This window comes from Geospiza fortis, unplaced genomic scaffold, assembly GCF_000277835.1.
Source record: "Geospiza fortis unplaced genomic scaffold, GeoFor_1.0 scaffold131, whole genome shotgun sequence".
NCBI lineage: Eukaryota > Metazoa > Chordata > Aves > Passeriformes > Thraupidae > Geospiza > Geospiza fortis.
In genome coordinates, this window is record NW_005054391.1 from 2432165 (window position 1) to 2446260 (window position 14096).

A 14096-nucleotide genomic window follows, 5' to 3' on the forward strand; every position below is an offset into this window, starting at 1 on the left:
ATGTTGTCTTTCTAGACAAAGTCTTCACTGTCCTTCTAGAGCTTCATGATCAAAATTGTGTCCAACTTCAACACTACAGTTCTGACCTTCTGCTGAATTATTCCAGCTGGAGAAGAAACTGGGGGATCAGCTACTTGGCTCCCTAACTGACTTTCTGTTCTTTGGGGTAGACTGTCTCTTTTTCTGTTTCTTTTTTAAGTCCACAAATGCATGTCTTTAAAATGGGATTAATCCAAAAATCCCAAAGACATTTTTCCAGACCACAGAGTCAACTCCCTTAGTCAGCAACCTGGCTTATATTTTCTGCTTTAGACTGTATCATTAGAGTCTGAGTAGGCTTTCATTTTAGTCTCCTCTTTCTCACTGTTGCTCAATTTTTAGCACTTCTCTCACTTTCCTTCACATGAAATAATACTCTGAAATGCTCTCCTTAATGTCAGTTTTCCTTCTTCCCAGCAGACTTGCACCCACCTTTGAAAAGAAAAATGTATCTAACTTCTTTCTTATCCTAAATAAAAACACCAGTTTCAATGAGGTTAAAGCCAGTCCATAACAGAAACCTAATGCCAATGCTACACATTCTTATGTGGCTTCAATAGTTTGCAATCCTAAAAGTCTAGGTGTAAAATAAATGACATCTTCTATTGATCATAAACTCAATGCTACAACTACAGACTCATATAACTTTATCCTTTCCTTATCCTGCACCACCCTTCAGTAGCTAGGAGATTTCTCAGTCCACAGCAGTCATATAGAAGGGATTACTTTGCAATTTCAGTTGTATCTAAGTAATGTTTTACAGAAAAAAACCAAAAAATCACTATGTAAGCAATTGGGAACTATTTTACTCACCTATAAATCAAGATAGGTGATGAGATTTTAGTCTATTTCACTGAAAAAGCCAATCATTCTAGGACTGAGACCAAGTATGGGGAATTCATCTGGAAATGTGTTGTTTTTTAGAAAGGTAAAAGAAAATGAAATACAGAAAGAAGCCTTGAAATAACCTTATCTCAGAACACAGCAAATTAGTGTCTTCCTGAGTTCTCTTTGAGCTGTAGCTTTGTTTATGAAGAATGGAACAAGTGGTAAACTCTGGCCTTGTGCTGTTCACTGTCCTCAACTTCTTAGAAGCATAATGTACATTCTTGTTTAATCGCAGCATCAAGCCTCCCCTTCCCTTCATTGGCAGCAGCCCATGGCTCTTTGATGAGGTGATTTCATGAGTTTTGTTACGCTGAGGAGGAGCCAGACTCGGCAAGTCTTCCTTACCGTCACATGTAAGTTTCTTGCTGAGTCCATCAGCATGTGTGATTGAATAAGTGAGAAAGTAACACCATTTGGTCCCATGGTTGGAGTAAAGCCTTTCTCAAGATGACAACCAGTCAAGAAAATTTAAAAGCACTATGGGAAAATTTAGATTCTGAAATTAGGCTAAATGAATGGACTTCAACATACCATAGTTGATTTTACAGACTGATTTTACACTGTGACCTAACCATGATAAGATAATGAATCATCCTTATCCACTTAAGGATTAACTAATTCTGGTCTGACACATTTAATGAGAAACGCTGCCTGAGGGTTATCAAACCCATTTTGTCCTTTGCACCAGATCCTGCAGGAAAGGTGGGACACACAGAGCTGTATCTAAATAATCCCAGGCACAGCAGATGGACCTTGAGCTGTCTTTTCTGCTGCAGATCCGCATGTAGAATTATAGAATTGTTTAGACTGGAAAAGACCCTTAAGATCATTGAGTCCAGCTGCTAACCCAGCACTGCCAAGTCCACCACTAAACCACATCCCTAAGCACCACATCTACACTTCTTTTAGACACCCCAGGGATGATGACTCAGCCACTTCCCTGAGCGGCCTGTTCCAATGCTTGACAATCCCTTCAGTGAAGAAATTTTTCTTAATATCCAATCTAAACCTCCCCTGGCATAACTTGAAAGAGGAGAATTTCCTAATGCTGCCACTGAAATCCTATTTGCACAATGTAACATTTTCCTTTTGATTTACGTATAAAGGATATAAAACTCAAGGCAATGAAAATAACATTTACAGGGTTGGTTGTTTTTTATAAGCCTCAGGGAAAAAGAATATCAGAGTTAAGGTTTCCTTCCTTTTTCTTTAAGCCATACTGTTAGTCATAAGAAAAACATCATGGCAACTTGTTATCTTTTGTAACTCTTGCTGTAACACCTACAGAGAACAATGTAAAGCAAGGATGCAGTGACATGCCTTAAATTAGATCTCACTTTAGCCAGCTTCAAGAGGGTATTATATAGCAGCACAATTTCAAAAAGCAATACATTCCTTGGACTTTTTTTATAATAAATCACGATTTCCAGGGCTCGCAATTCCCAGTATCCCCTTTGCTATTATTTTAGCAGCAGTATACCCTTGGATAAAATATACGTTCCCTGAAAGTGCCAAGATCCTTCTTGCAGTCCGGTCACAGGCTGCACTTGAATGCATCAGCCTGTGGGTTACCCCAGGAACCCCTGCATGACAAGGGGCTGTTCTCAGCCACACTCTGCTGTCAGCACATACCCTGGGCACTGCCATTGAAGCGGCTTTATACAGCAAATACAGAAGGGACGAGGACCTTCTGTACCTTCAAGTTCTCTCCAACACAGTTTTGGCACTGATGAACACTCTAAGGTGCTGCCTTAATGCAAACAATATTCACAAACTGTTAGTGTGACAAGGAGGAAAACAAAAAAGACGTTAAGATTCGAGGCACATTATTTTGTTAGATATGGATTTTCCAACCTCTGTTTAGCGACAGGTGAAAAGGGTAATGCAGCAGCACAAGCACCGTATTTCCAAATATCATCACTTTTGCTGAGTTACACATGAGCATTCAGGCTCCAAATGAGAGAAGGGTAACTTCTTCTTACTTTTTAGTGGTGGATGCAAATGGCTTAGATTCAGCAAGTTATCTGAGCACACAATTGGCCATTGAATTAAATGGGACTTACCCACTTAAAGTTAAACGTGCCCTGCAGGATGAGCACTATAACACTGAGATATTAAAAATAAACTAGGGTACAGCAGTACAAAAGTTGAGACCATCCACCATCTAAAGTACAGGAAAAATTGAGAAGCAAAGGAACAAATCCAGCATACAATGTTTAATACCTTTAGGCGTGATGAGATAATAAGTAGGTTATTGTTTTCTGAGCCATTAAAGGAATGCATTGGTTTTAAGGATGTTCTTATTTTTAGTGAAATTTTAGTCCTCACAGGAAATACAGACAGGCTCTTCCTATGGCTTGCAATGTGTTTGCTAGAAACAGCCATCTGCTTCTCCTGCTTTCTCCTAAGGGGAATAAATTCCTTACATCTGGCCTGTATAATAGGACTTAGTGCCAGATCCTAGACCCAATGAAGTTAAATGATGTCTTTCCCTTAGTCAGGAAAAAATCAGGATTCTATCGCTTTTATAGCTAACATCTCCTGCTGCTTTTGCTGGTTTTTGTTTTGAGTCTTATCCTATTCCAGATAATGGGCAGATGTTGCTGCCCATATATCCTTATTTCTAGATTTATGCGTAGGAATTCTCTTGCCTTGCTCAGCATAGACGCTCAGTACCACCTATTTTCCAAAGAGCTTTTAAAAACTTTTAATTGTCTGAGTCCTAGAGAAAAAACTGCGTAGAAAATCCAAAAATTTAACAACTAGGAACTTTCTAGTTTCCCAGTTCCTTTCTTGTTTTCTATTCAGATAATTATTTGTAATTTCTTTAAGTTTTATTCTTTTTTTTTTTTTTTTTTTTTTTTTTTTTTTTTTTTTTTTTTTTTTTTTTTTTTTTTTTTATTTCACTATCTCATTCTCTGTGTTTTATCTGCTGTTCAGCTCCAGTATCTCAGAAACTGCCCACAGTAATTTATTCAACAAAGAACTTATATTTCCTCTACTGAAGGCTTAGATTTTGCAGGTAATTTCTGCATGCAGGTCAGAATATTCCATAGGGAGAGAGGTTCCCAGGATTTTCCTTTCTCCTGAAACAGCTTCTGTGGGAAAGAGCAGGTCTACATTTTACATTGCAGTAGACCTGAGGAGTTGTTACATTTCTCCTTATTAATATTATAGGAGTTGGTGAAAGAGAGAGATGTATGCCTGTCTTAACACAGGAAAAAAATGTAATTATTATGTATCTAATAAGATTTTACACCCAGCCAGTACTGTTGAGTTAATTGCAGAAGTAGGTGGGGAAATAAAAATCAACCAAAAAGCTACTGAAGCACAGCATAGTGCAGTATAATGCTGTTGCCATGCAGAACACTCTGTGAGTTTCTGTTATGAACCAAATTGTATATATTCAAGAATTAGTGGCTTTGGTGAAAACTTTGCTGATCCAAGATATGTTTCTGTGACGGGAAGGATAGTAGTAGAGTATGGAACAGCTTGTACATGGTAAAGAAAGGAAGAGTCTCTCTAAGATGCAACAAAACTGAGAGGAACGGGGGCAAAATCAAGTTTATAATTTTGTAGGTGTCTGGGCAAGGAGCAGGAGAGAATGACTGCTTACTCAAGGGAGAGCAAACAGAGCCAGCCTGAGGCACAGAGAGGAAGTCCTCCCAACACGTTCAGCCATCCTTCATCTGACCAGCTTCAAGTGGGTTTATGTTCTTGAATAAAGTTGATGCTAAAAGTGTTACTTGATGCCTGAATTTGTGGCTTTCCTGATACAGTCAGTGCCTTGAATTGGACCTTGTGAAGGAGCCATCTCAGATTCAGCTTTAAAAGCCAGGTGATTTAGTAAAGCAGGTAGAAGATGATAATTCAAAGCATTGCTGGGGATTTCAGAGCAGTTATAAATGATCAGTGAATTAGGAATGTGTAGTAAAGAAATTAATCCAAAGCACTTGAAATTGCAAAAATATTTTTCTAATATATCTAGGCTATAAAATCAAGATCAGATTTCATAATGTAATGCAATACAGTGTTTTCTAAGCAGTAAGGATCCTGAATCTGGTTTTAGGATTGGAAATGAATGCTGCCAGTGTATTGTATTGTTAGTACTTGTCACTATTTCACCTTTTTTAGAACCATCAGATAACTTAGTATATAATCAGTTGTCATTATGTAATGAAATCACCTATCAATTGTTTATTTAATTCAGCAAATTCATCCTTAAATGTTTTGGTGATTATTTTCAAAGAGACAATGGTAATTTGTTGTCAGTCCAGATCTAATTTAATCTCTGAATGTCCCTTGGGACATTCTGTTCCTTCAAGACAATCTTCACTGCAATTATTAGCATTTAAATGGTAGTTTGTTATTACTGTAAACAGTAATAAGCATCATCCAAAGAACATTCTTCACTACCTTACTCCCTCAATGCATGAATGCAACAATAAAAGCTCTATGCCACTTTTACTTGTGTATTTGCTGCCATAGCTCTTAATTTTTAAATAGCGACATATTACATTTATGATACATATTCAAAGAATAGACAGTTTTAGGTTTGAGTTTCAAATCTAGAGTGTGGATATTGACATTAAATATATATATGCATGTGTGTTGCTGCCTCCTCATGGAGAGTTCTGTTTCTGATTTTTAGTTAGTCTAACCAGTGCTACTAGAACTGATTGTCTGTCTATTTTTTCAGGAGATTGGTGTCACCTCTGATGTTCTGGTTTAGGACATCTTCATAACACCATGGAACATGAAAGTAGACATCAGGGAGAGTGGAGTCTGATGTGAAAGAGTTTTTCTGTGCACAATGCTAGCAAATAACACAGTATGTGCTCCAAAATAGCTCCTCTCCTCCATTTAGCTCTTCTTTACACTTTCTTTAACGTGTTCTTGAATTGAAACCAGTCCCTCCATCCTCTGCAGCAATGCACTGCTCTCTCCTTATTAAAATCTCATCTCAAGGTGTTTTGAAGAACTCTTAGTAATCCCTAAGCAGAGAAAGTATGTGATAAGTAGGACATACATTTTGTGGAGAGAGCCAGCTTGTGGAAGAGCTACCCAGTGTCAGAGGCAAAGGATGTCTTGCAGTAACCCTTACACCTTGGCCTGCATCTGGCTGTCATTTCTGCTGTTTCCTTTGCAGATAAGAAGGATATCTTTTCTTCCAAAAGCACCAAGGCAATTATCGGTTCCAGAAAACCAGGCTTTTAAATTTCCTCATGTTCAGCCAGAACAAGGAGCTTGCTGTGGCAATCAGCCCTGCAGGGTACAGCCAGCATCAAATGTCTCCCTAGTGGTCTCCAGTGTCCATTTAGTGACCCAGGTTTATCCCACCCTGCCACCCTCCTCCTCGCCATTTGAGCTAAGTGACAGATTTCTGCCTTACATCCTGTCACCCTGGAGAGTCCTTCTGAAAGCAAGGCACAGGCGTTTCACTCACTGCAAACACTGCTTAGATGTTTCACATTTCATAGTGTGAAGCGCTTCTCTCGTGTATGAGGCTCTGCAGGATCTGGTAATCAAAGAAAGTGATTAGGGTGCCTTAGTTCCTTGTTGACCTGCTCAGGCCTCCCTGGAACATTCACTTCTCCTTCTGCACTACTCCTCAGTCCTGCTTCAAATGTCTGAAACTACTTATAGTTAAGCTGGGAGGCTCATAACAAAAGTTACTAACTTCATAAAGTAAATGCAGAAAAGTATTAGCAATGATTGAGTATTACTACCAAGCAGAACATGTAATGCTATCCTTCTGTATCTTGATAGTGTTTCAAAACAGTCACTTCTCCCTCCACGTCAGACATTTTTATTCCAAGCACCTGCTTTTTGAAATAAGCAAAAAATGGTCTAAACTTTCACTCTTACTGTTCAGTGGGATTTGGGGTTTATTGGTTTGTTTTTGTTTAATATATTTATCTTAGATATTTTCTGCCCTTCTAAAAAAGCAGACCTTCCTAAAATGGTCTTATAAGAAAGCATTTTCCTACACAAAACATGTTGGTGACAATTTTTTCATGGAGTTGAGTCAGCTAATACGAGAGAACAAGACAAAGATTTTAAAAACACTTTTAAAAATTAAATTATAAAAATGATACTTGAAAATAAACCAGGAGTACAAAGGGACACAAGATATGAAAGTGTGAGGAAAGCAGAGATTTTGGATTATGCAAGAAAATTGTATTTCTTAAGCTAAAATGGCATTGCTTTCTGTTTTCAGTTAACAGGTAATAGATTTTTGGGGCCATAGAACCACAGAACAGGCTGACTTGGAAGGGACCCATGAGGATCATCAAGCCCACAAATGCTGTTTCTGTACAGGGCAACCAAAAAGTTAAACTTTGTATCTGTGAGCATTGTTCAAACACTTTTTAACCACTTCCCTGGGGAGCTTGTTCCAGTGCTTGACCACCCTTATCAGTGAAGAACTTTTTCCTATAATCCCATCTGCGCTTCCCCTGAAGCAACTCTAATCTGTTCCCTCATGTCCTATCACTGGACACCAGAGAAGAGACGGGCACTTCCCTCTCTGCTTGTCCACATGAGGACATTGTAGGCAGCAAGTAGGTCATCCTTGATCTCCTCTTTCTGTGCTGAGCAAATCTAGTGTATTTTAGGTATTAGGGCCAGATTATTTTGTGCTGTGAGTTTCAAAAGCTTTCAACAAGGAAGTATTTGGCCCTTTATATTTAGTAACTAACTAATCAAAATACAATAAAATATCTTGGGTTTTTTTCAATTAAATAGATAAATAATATTAATACCATGAAATAAATTTACATTTATGTAACACTTCTCATTGACAAAGAATCTCCAAACAATTTATTGACAGTCATAGAAATTTCTAATTAGGAGTACTTCTTTTGATTATTTCTGCTTAAATATGTGTCTTTTTAATCACCACAACTTCAGGATAAAGTATATTAACTGTGTCATTTTCCAATCTACAGTCTTAAAAGTGATGAATTAAATCTGTAACCTCCTACTGTGCTAGCTGAGTCCTTCCTGGAATGAGTAATCCCACTAAATTCAATGATGCTACTCATACAACTGTTCAGAAATGTATTAAAATATTGTGCAGCTTAGGTCTATTCATGTTGGGGGCAATTCCATCTTTTTAAATTTAGTAAACCATGATTTAATCCCAGGAGAACGTTAGGTCATTTTTCCTCTGGAACTAACAGAAAAATTAAGTCCTGAAAGGAAGAAGACCCTGCTCAGATCCACGTTAGTCTCATGGTCTGCTGGTTGTTGCTGGGAGTGGTCAAAGTCGTGCTTCTGACTTGCTGTACAGAAACAAGAATTATTTTGCAGACTCACCTGTCCTCAAGTCTGCTGTCCACTCTTATACAAAGTATCATCACGTGTTGAAAGTTTTTATGTGCATCTTGTAGATGTAGATGAAGAAAGAGTTAAGACACTCAATTTACTTTTGTAGAAGTTTCTCTTTAGGGCTTCTGCACAGATCTTAAAGCATGAGAGAGGCAGTTCCACCAGAAAGATATGGATGAACAGGAGCCTTCCTTGCTCCCCATCAGCTAGAATAACTGGTTGTAAAAAAGAAGGGTTATAACCTAAATGGTGTGGAAAAATTGTCACTAGTTCATTAAGGTGGAAGCAGGAAATGCTACTTTTGGCTTTAGTAAGTGTTTTAAAACAAAAATACGAATTTAACTTTGCAATAGAACCAATACATGTTTTAATCTCTCTGTATATAAAGTTGTTGGATGTGTTCAGAAATTAAATGAGTCCCTCACTGCAAAGGCACTGTGCCAGGAAAAAACTGGAACATTTATGGGCGTTGCTGTCACCTTTCAGAGCTGTTAATAACATTTCTCATGGATCTGTCAGTTCTGCATTTTCAGATAGTATTTTCACTTTTACCTCATCCCAGACACTGGAGAGATGTTATGGAGCCCCTCATGCACAGGGTCACCTTTGTAAGCAGATTGCATTCTGACTTCAAACACCGTGATTTCCATGCACCTGCCCTATGTGCCATCCCTCCCAGAGCCAATTTAGTCTCTTATTCACTTACTTCATCCGCACCAAATTCAGCAAAACTCTTCTAGATTTGCAATCAAAGCAACGTTTCATTCCTTTTGCAAGAGAAATTGCTTGAAGTAGGAATAGATTTTACGCTGATACTTTTCCATGCGTCCTACAAACCTAAAATTCCTACAAATTCTTAGGAATGTGCCTAGCTATAGACTACCAAATGAACAGGCATTGATGTGTGTAGGATCTTGTTTTGGATCAAAATTAGAGGGAATATTTGTGTGAGGTGTCTTCCTGTGGGAAACATGGAAATGAGAGGCTCTGAGTGATTGTGCAAAGGAGAGACGCTATTCCGAAGAAGTAAAGGAGAATGGTGGTAAAAGAAAAGGTAAAAGGAAATCTGTATATTAAGAATTATCATGAACTGAAGCAGGTGACTGACCATACTCCTTCTCCATTTGATTTTAGCTCATCATCAAATTGAAACATTAGGTTTTACTCTTTCCAAGCCCTAAATAGAGATAGCAAACCCTTTCTTTTCTTCATGTAAATCCTCTTTTCAATTGCTGCTTCTGCACCACTACTCTCTCCTGAGGCAGGCTGCAGAAACTGGAAGCCCCTTCATGTCTTTAATATGCAGGTGAGCTGCTCTATGGAGGCATCAAATTACTAATGCAGAGCCAAGAACAAGAACAAGAATCATTCATTCTTAGCCTTCCTAGTTCCGCACAACTATCTTATCAAGGTGATATTCAAGGAGGATAGTTTTACAGTTTAACAATAATTTTTATGTAACTTTTTTCAAACATTTTGTATTAATGCTGATGCTAATTTTTGCAGGAGAAAGTACATTACTTTAAAAAATAAGGTGGTGATGTGAATCCTTTACCAAGTCTCCTTCATCTCTCACAAAGCATCAGGAAAAGCGCAAAAGTCCCCAAAGTTGAAAACCAGTTAGATTTCTCGTGTCCTGTGCATTAAGGAATACACAGAAGAAACAAATGGGACACACTGCAGAGACCCCTGTGCTAGTACCCAAAAATCTGAGACGAGACCAAACCTGATGGGTGTGTGCCTCCTGATTTGATGCGGCACCTGAACTAACTCCCTCTTCTGCGAGGCAGTGGTGCTAGAAAAAGATGGGTGTAACACTTTTGGCTTTTATTTTAGTCCTGTGCCACACTGTCCTTCACAGATTTATTGGCTCTTCGGGAGACAGCTGCAGATGTGGGCATCTAATCCATCATGTCACTGGACACACCCTGAAGGTGTAAGAAGGTCTTTCTTCACAGAAAACAAGTTTTTCCACAGAGTTTATGGAAACCAAAATCAGGCCACTGAAGCTGAGATACTTCTGTGGTGGCAGTATTTAACTAGCTCTTTGAAGCTGTAAGAATTTCTTACTGGAAAGCTTGTTGCATCAGAGTGTGATTAAAAAGACACTGTCTTTCAAGGAGAAGGCAGAGACAAATGAGTCAAAACAAAATTATAGATTACACAAACAGGGACAAGATGTTTTTGCCTGGTGATATAGAGGAATAGCACCAGGGAGCACAGAGCACTGGAATAAGACAACCTCAACAGTTGGGTTTCATCCCTATTACAGGCATAAACAAATAAAAAGTATCAAGTGAACTTGCAGAAAAATCATAAAAGGAGTGTCAGAAGTGTAGTGGGACATCACAGTTCCCTGGCCTGTGTTTATTCCATTTTACTGTGTGAATTAAACCTACAGTTCATTTTTTGGCAGTTGTAAATATTAATTAACGTGCCAGTTTGGAGATAAGCTATACTGCTTTTATGATATAAAGGAGAAGCTATCATGGAATTAACTCTCATGCAGTGAGCTGGGAAGAGAAGGTGGGTTAAGTATATAATTTCATGCACACTGTGCAGCTGCACAGAGCCTATATGGCTCAAGCATAATTGTTTTTATGGGCTTTTGAAAGCAAAAGAAAGAAATCAGTGTTTTGAACTGGCAAAGTATCTCCTTAAAGGCCCATAAATTATCTGATTTATTTGGTTTGTATCTGTAGAAGACCAGATAAACAATTTGGGATTCTGATACCTGTTTTCTCATTTCTACTTCTGATTAGGAAAAGTTCATATTAACTGAGTAAGAACTGCACAGCAGCCAGGATTCCACAATAAAGAATACCATAGGAATGATGAACCAATTGTAGAACTGCAGTGAACTTTGACTCCAGAATATTTGTAATAGCAGAGGCCTGGAAACAAAATATTTAGAAATTTTGAACTTGTATAACCAGGTATATATATCTGTACTACTGTATAACCAGTTTCACATATATATAGAGACAGAAAGAGAGAGATTTTGAACCTGTATATCCAGCTATACATATAACTCTGAGTTCCTGACAAGGAATATGCAACTGATTTGATACAAGTTATTATAATAAAGGCCAGTTACAGGTGTTGAAGAATGTCAAAAGGATAGTTATAAGACCAGATCAAAAGTATTCTACAGCATCAGAATGATAGCCAACATGACTTTTTAAAAATGTTTCGTTTGCCTCTAAGAATCAAAAAAAATCTGTTTATGCTTTTAATTTTTTTGTTAGTCACTAGTTAAAGGCCTTATTTCCTTCTTTTTTTTTTCCTTTCTTAAACTGGTTTCATCTTGTTATACTTAATGGAATTATAATCCTTTTTACTCCATGCATTTTTCAGAGGATGCAAGTATTTTCATACTAATTGCCTCTGCAATGCTAAATAATCCATTTCAGGCATAGCACAGTTAATCTTTTCTGTTTCTGGCAGAATTAATGGTAAGAAATATTTTGCTACAGTTGAGTATAAATTCCTATCTGGAAATATAATTACTGTCTGACAAGATATTAGGCAAATATTGAATACTGTGCTGAGAATGAAGCCTTCTAAACAGCTTCTAAATTTACATAAACCATATTAATTAATTAATCTTCTGCTAAAAATACAACATGCACATCTGCGTTCAGCACAAAATTTTTCAGTCTGGTATCATCTTGGAAAGATCATAGTGGAAACTCTCAAAAACTAGGAAACAAATCCAAAACCCTAATCAGTCAACTGCAGCAAACTGGATCAGAAGCAGGAGCTCTCCCTGCCACCGTGGTCATTCCTGCCAGACATCTGGCTTTTCAACCTGAGCCAGCAAGGAGGAGAAGCATGGAGAAACGTGAGAAAATATTTTAACATCACCAAGGATATCTGAGTCTGCAACAGATTTGTAACACTTTGTATGGTGTCTGTTGTTTAACAGTGAGCCCAAGAATAAGGTTTGCAAACACTTAGCATTCCTCTTGTATTTCCTCGGTATTTGTCAGGATCCTGAAAGATGTTAAGCTCTCCTCCTCCCAGGAAGAGGCTTGCAGGTCATAGCACTGCAGGGAAAGCAGAGCCTCTGAACATTTTGCTAGGATGTAGTTTTGCAGTTCTCTGTTGTGCTACAGTATGGCAACAGGATTGTGTCCCTACAGACCATTTCAGAATTTAGGGGCAACTAGGCAGACAACCAAAAGATAAAATGAGTAAAAAAATATAATTAGATGTCTTTTTATCCATAAATGCTGTGGTGTATACAGCAGACAAAGTGTGAAACAGTCACTGGAGATCACTTTATCACAGTGATCAAAAATACCTCACAGCTTCTGCACTTCTTACTTCTAAAATATTTCTTTATATGGCTTGTATCCTTGAAACAGACTTTAGCGTTATCTGAAAATGCCATGTGATAAGGAATTAATTTACCATACTACCACTGATGGCTGAAGCCTGCTAGCGATCAAGAACCCACAGGAGGCGCAACCAAGTGTCACTGCACTGCCAGACTCGCCTTCTCATTCCTTTGAATGAAGGCTACCCTTGAAAAAAGGAGAGGCATCAGCCAAACCTGCTCTGCTTCAGTGATTCACAGCTTCCTCAAGCCCACAGTATTGTTAGGAACATAGCACTAGTTAGCACAGACTTTCTTTGGGCTTCAGCATACACCAAAAGACTCAGGACAGATTTAGCATTGTTTATAGCAATTCTTTCTGCCATAAATGGCACATGGCAGGAATGTCATAAAGATTTTTCATAGTAATGGCCTCCCAACCTGAAGTTTTTGAGGTAATATTTGTCCATTGCTGTCAACAATCATTCTTCTAGATGAGCCTTTGAGGATATGTAAATATTTATTTATTTTATAATCTGAACTATGTACCTTTTGTTCCTAGATCACCTTTTAATTATCTGGTTTCAGTTTCTAACAGGCCTCACCTGCCTGTCTCTAATCTTCCCTCTGGCTACCTGAAGACTTTCCTTGTTTTGAGACCAAATTTAACCACATTATTTTCCTGTAATCTGCAGGTGATGCTTTTCTGTGGGTCAGGATTTGTGCTAATGAGTTGTGGGCGGACTAGATGTTTTCCTGGGCTCTGGTTGCATCTGAGTTTAAAAAGCAGTTTAAAAGACTTAGTTCATTCTTATGCTGCTAACAGTATGCACCTCATTCTCCATCGGAAATCTGGATTGCCTATGTTATTTTTTTTCATTAACTAGTATATTAGTGTGCTTTAAAACTGGTTTACAGGCTGGAGGATTCAGTTCAGAAGGTAAATTGCAGTTACTGATGATGTTTGTAGAATCAAAACGCAATTCTGAACTTTTACAAAATCTTTTCTGTGGCAGCAGCTCTCTGGCCACAGAGAGCAACAGGAATAATTTGCCCAGGCATTGCCCTGGGGGAAGGCTGTGAGAACATCAGAGAAAAAAATTATAAACAATTCTTATCTTCACTTGCTGCACCTGTTGTTGTGAACATATGGAATTGTGTTATGGAGATTTGTTTACCAAAGGATGATTTCTTAATCAGCCACTGGTGATGGTGTTTGGTTTGAAGGACCAGTTGGGGCCACCTGTATCGTGTCATGTTGTGGTGCGGGTTTGGCAAGTTCATGAGTTCCAGTTTTATTGTTAAGTGTCTTTTCATAGCTCAAGTTTAATTCACTGTTTAAGTTTATTTTACATTGAATTTAATGTATTTAAGATGGCGCCTGTCCCAGGCTCGCTCCCCCATTTTTTCCTAAGCTGTCGCTGTCAATTCTTTAGTTACTTAGCAACTCCCGCCCCTTTGTTATTAGTTTTATGTCAGTCCTTAAACCCCTCCTTGATTTCCGTAGTTACTCCCT